We start from the raw sequence: 5,590 nt of genomic DNA, 5'->3' as shown, positions 1-5,590 counted from the left end.
CAGGGATACTGAGGGAACTAAGTAGATAGGGGTAGTATGTTTGGTCTCAATTATACGAAGTTGGTATTAGATTTTGTATAGCGTCTCAATTATGAGAGTATTCAAAACTGGACTAGGTACCGAGGATTTTCAATATTTGCGGTTTCCTCGTTAACAAAATCTTGATGTGTCTTTTAATTTGATTTCCACATTATAACTGTTTATTATAATAAAGTAAAATACACATATACATTAACTCCGCATTACTTGATAGTGATTCTATAGAGTTTGGTTATTACCGAACCTATTATCAAGTAACACACTTTGTTGTGGTATTGTCTCGATCTTGTATCCATAGTCAATCACACAATTTGTCTTGTTGTTGTATTGTCTCGATCTCGTATCCATAGACAATCACACGAAGTATGAAGCGAATTGTCGTATTGTATCGACTTTGTGCATAGACGATCACATTCCGTAGAGGACTTATAGGTTGAAACAAAAAGATTGTGGTGTATTTGGGTACTCTCGTCTTTTCAGTTGAGTTTCCTGTTCACCTTGATTTATCTTAAGACGAAAACAAAACCAAGAATAGACTTATCTGTGGAGACAGATTTGTTTATAAGTCTTCGACTTTGGTTCGTAGCAAATCGTAATTGTGGGTGAGATCAGCTAAGAGAATCAAGTGCACAGAATCCGGCGTGATTTTAGAGGCGTAAGGAAAGCAACTGTACCTTAATCGGTGTGATACTTAGTTAGGGCTCAACTGCATTCTAGTCCGAAGTTAACTTGTAGTAGGCTAGAGTCTCTAGCGGCTTAATACAATGTGGTGTTCAAAGCTGGACTAGGTCCCTGGGTTTTTCTGCATTTGCGGTTTCCTCGTTAACAAAATTTATGGTGTCTATGCTATTTCTTTTCTGCATTATATATGTTTATATAATTGAAATATCACATGTTGTGCGTAGTTCAATCACGGTTGATAAATCCGACCTTGTTTGATGGATATAACTTGATAGACAATTTGGCATTGGTACTGTCCAAGTTATTCTCACATCAATCAGGCTCATGGATTTCTATTTGTTCGATTTGCTGATTGTATTGAGAAAGAGATAAAGATCTTTGATATACTTCTTGAGTGAGTCTCACTTTTAAGTTGGTGCTCTCAGAAATATATTGGAATTTAGTCCATACAGATTGCCGAACGAATTATTGGGTGTGGTTGTTATACCCCCGCCTTTTCAGGTGGTTCAGTCTTCACTTACCTTTTATTGAAGAAGTTCTCCAAAAGCTTCGGTTGATATTCACCTTCAAACGGTGGAGCGCACTAATGCCTGATTCTCAACTACACACTTTTATCCTAATCCGAGACTTGACTAATTGTAGACTAGAAATCAAGACATAGTTTTGATCAACTAAATTTGACAACAAGCTTGATATAGCAACACTTGTGAGTTCGACCGAGCAATGCTCTAACAGACATAAAGCCAGAACCTCCTGAAAAGAGAATAGAAAAATTATGATAACCTTGTTTACATATTTTTTTTCCAGAAGGTATACAAGAGAACTAGTAAACATTTTACATTTTACATATGTAATCAATTATATCCGTTAAGTTGAAGCGTGTTTTTGCTTATCTAGTTTTCTCAGAAAATGAATATCTTTTGATTTGCTTACTTCCAACTATTTCTCATTCGCTTGTATGTTGAATAATATTATGTTTGTTGAAAGGTTTGTATTTGAAACCATGTGTTAGAGCACTGCTTGTTTGAACCCACCAAGCGTTGGTATGTCAAAATTGGTTGTCATATTTAGTTCCAAAACTCGAGTCGCCTAATTAGTGAACTAGAGTCCACTTCGTTAGGTTAGGATAGAAACGATAGAAATATTGTGCTCCGGTTACTCACAAAGATCTAAAGATGGATTGAAGAAAACGAAGACATTATCCTTCAGCCTGAGGTTAGTAACTACAGACTTGACTTGTTCTATTTCTATCTTGTTTCTTTCAAATCTTTTAGATTGAAAACATAACATGCGAGGTTATAGATGATACTCTAGTATTAGACTTGGTCATATTATTATGGTCAAAGTATCAAGGAATTTATTGAATTACGAAGTATAACGCTTATCTTTTGAACTTCGTAAATACGACATCAACATAATCTTGTATGTAGTTATATGATTATATGTATGAGCTTATGGTGAAGATTTCATCCTAGGAAATGATGTTTTACATTTGTTTAAAGGAAGTAGGTTCATGAACTTGTTTCATGAATTGAAAGGGAAATCAATTGTAACCGATCCTAAGTAATCACCATGTGTTGGTTTGATCAATCATGGTAATTGGTGTGACCTATCCTATTAACTGGTATGACCGATCATGAGTGTTGTGTAATCAATCCTTGTAATTGGTAACCGATCCTGGTAACTGGTTTGACCAATCACAAGCAATACCGTGTGTAGATGGAACTGATACTTATAACTGGTGTAACCGATCCTAGTGACTGGTGTGATCGATTACAAGTATTTCCATATTGAGGTATATCCGATCCTAGTGATTGGTAGAAACGATTGAACCCATGTATGTGATTTGGTATTTTTTCAAACACATAGTAGTCTTGGAATACAGGGAAACCAAATCTAAACTTGTTTGGAAGTGTGGCATGACCGATTCCAAGAATGTAAATCCATGTAAATATGAAATAAGAGCTTCTCTAATGGAATGTATGTGAGGATAAATTTATAAGTCCACATAGGATAGACATTCATTTCCCTAAAATTCTTCTCCAATCCCAACTTATTAAATCAATGTGAAGATGACATGGCTTAATATTTGCTATACATTGTCAAGGTAAATGTTAAGTTTTAGACATTCATCTAGACAATATCAAGATATCCTAGTAAGCTTTTATAAACTAAAATTAATTCCAATATATTAAATAACCATTTTTAGTTCTAATAAAATCATAAAATTACTAAAAAAAATTGTATTTAATTAAAAAAAGATCACAACTAACACCATTGGAGATGAATTATTTTTTCCCACCTGAATTTAAGTTAACATTGGAATGAGGATGTCTTGTTTGTGGTTCAACATAGGAAACAAACACAACACCATTGGACAAGCTCTAAGGATTTACAGTGAAATGATGTCAACATACTTTGGACACGAGTATCATTTATTGTCCAAAGATATTCCTTGGTGCTCAAGGTGATCCTGTGCCAAAATAAATTAAGAATCTTTTAATTAAGGTTTTTGGTTTTAATTCTTTAATTACCATCAATTAATACATATCTCTAGAGAATAAAAATTAGTAATGTGCATTTACTAATTGGAGATTTTCTATTGAAAGATTTCGGAAATATTGGACCATATTTATTGGAATTATGAAAACCGAATTTGGGCATTTATTTCATATCTTGAGAATATTTTTCGTTTTGGAAATCTGTTGGTGTCCAAACATCATTGGTCTATAAATACCTAAGTTTGCGTTTCTAGCAAGCTATCCTAAGAGCCAGGCAAACTTCATTTCTTGTTGTTTCTGATGGAGCCGTCTATTCGGAGAGGAAAATATCCTAATTGGGTGAAATCTCTTACCACCTCTCGTTTAAAGACTTTTGTGGGATCAAGAAGCTCTACGAGTAACGTTGGTGGGAAACTAGATAATTACAGTGTTATTAGTTTTCAATTTGATTTGGTTGACTAACGGTTATTGAAACTTTGGTTGCACCTGAAAATACGGGGGTCTAACAACCACACCCAACAATTCGTTTGGCAATATGAAAGGACTTACTCCAATACACCTTTTATAAAATCAACTAGACAGTCAGACTCAATCTAGAATAATGTATAGTGAAAAATACTAGAACCCCCTACTATATGGGTTCAAACATATAGAAGCCCCACAAAATGGATCCTCCACCCTCAACTCCACACTTTCATAAAATGATATTACTAGGCCCGAAAAATCAAATTATCTTTAGATCAGGCCCATAATTAATTATTCCGAACTTTAATAATGGCAACATTGCCCTTTAGTATTTATACAAGGGAATCCCAGAAGCTTCTTTTCATTTCTCTATTCTCTTTCTCTTTCATCTTTATCTCTCTCTGTTGTAGAACAATGGTTTCTAGGGTTCCTAAGATTCATTTTCGACTGCATCAAATCTTCTTCGTCTTCATCAAATCTTCGACTGCAACAACAACGATTGATTGCATCTTCTCCTTTTATGCCTCTGTAGTTTCATTTATGTCAAAGATCGATTGAATCTGATCAAAAGATAGATCTTACGGAAGATGCAGATGATTTGTTTAGTCTGATAATTAACCAAAGAAATCGAAGAGAAACATCAGGAAAAACGAATTGAAAGGTAAGTTAATCTTCCTTTAAAGCTTTCATTAATCGATTTCGAGTTGAAATCAAATTTCTCGTGGTTTGATTTTAATGATTTTGAAAAAAAAATGAAAATTAATTTGATTTCATTATCTGATCCGTAATTAGAGTTTAGATCCTTAATCATGGGAAAGATGAGCATGATTTTGCGTATAAGTATCATCTTGTCTTAAGGATTTTAGGGTTTTCAGAACCTATATCTTCATTTTTTTTTTAATTAACCTATCCTAATTGAAATCGAAGCATAGATCTACAATTTTCTACTCACTCTGGTTGTTTTGATTTAGATTTTTTGAAAAAACTTGAACAAAAAATCCATATCTATTCGTCGTAAATCTTAATTTGTAGCTACGATCTAAAATAATGTTTTGAGATTCATTATCAAAGAATCATTGTCTCTGTTACCCATAGATTTGATTTGATTTTTCATCCACTCATATGAACTGGTCTGGTGATGTTGGTGGTGCAGGTAGGGGTTCTTTAGGAGGATGAGGAGGCACTGGTGATATCAGAATTGATAAATTGAATGAGAACTGCTTCATTGGTTAGTTTGTTTATCCAAGTGGCTATAGATGAAACAACAAAAAACACTCTTGAATCACAAAAGAGTTTGATTGCTCAATTGTTGTACTTTTCTGAGAAATTAGAAAGCTCTGATTCATCCTTATCACCAGGCTCATATGTGTTGACATATATGAAAGAAAGCAGTGCTGAGAAGTAGAAGTCAACTGATAAAGATGATTATAGGTACTTCATTTCAGATGCCATGCTGCCAATGTTTTGCTCTTGAGGTAAATTTTTTGGTTGTTTCTCACTGGTTGTGTCTTAGTTATTTGGTTGTTAGGTACTTCATTTTCCGATGTCATGCTGCAAATGTTTTGGTTACTCTGCAAATGTTGGAAGTATGTTTAATCTGTTTTTTACGTGGTCCTAGGTCTGTTTTGGTTACTCTGCAAATTTTGGTCATCATTGTAACTAATTTTGTTGTTTGATATACAAAGGTGTCCTCGTTAAGCATTTGATTCTCTGAAATTTAAGTATAATTTGTACAACTGACCCAATTTGATAAATTTCATCTAACATGCTTATCTGTTATATTTATGTAGCTGCTCTGAGATAGGAGATCACAGATGAAACAAATAAAGGGACATGACGCTCCAAATCTATCTCTACCGATCCAATTCATCTCAGTATTTATTCTCCCAATGGTAAGATGGCTT

At 34.0% G+C, this 5,590-nt stretch overlaps 1 long non-coding RNA gene across 1 annotated transcript; it reads left to right on the top strand.

Annotated features, from left to right (window-relative positions):
- The first annotated feature begins 4,300 nt into the window (after nucleotides 1–4,300).
- On the top strand, nucleotides 4,301–5,108 carry LOC113300466. The gene is made up of 3 exons (XR_003335808.1): nucleotides 4,301–4,347; nucleotides 4,840–4,914; nucleotides 5,045–5,108. It is a non-coding gene; the product is annotated as an uncharacterized LOC113300466 (long non-coding RNA).
- Nucleotides 5,109–5,590: the final 482 nt, after the last annotated feature.

This window comes from Papaver somniferum, chromosome 7, assembly GCF_003573695.1.
Source record: "Papaver somniferum cultivar HN1 chromosome 7, ASM357369v1, whole genome shotgun sequence".
In the NCBI taxonomy this organism is placed as follows: Eukaryota; Viridiplantae; Streptophyta; class Magnoliopsida; order Ranunculales; family Papaveraceae; genus Papaver; species Papaver somniferum.
The sequence above is the reverse complement of the archived record's forward strand: the minus strand, read 5'-3'. Positions and strand labels throughout refer to the sequence as shown.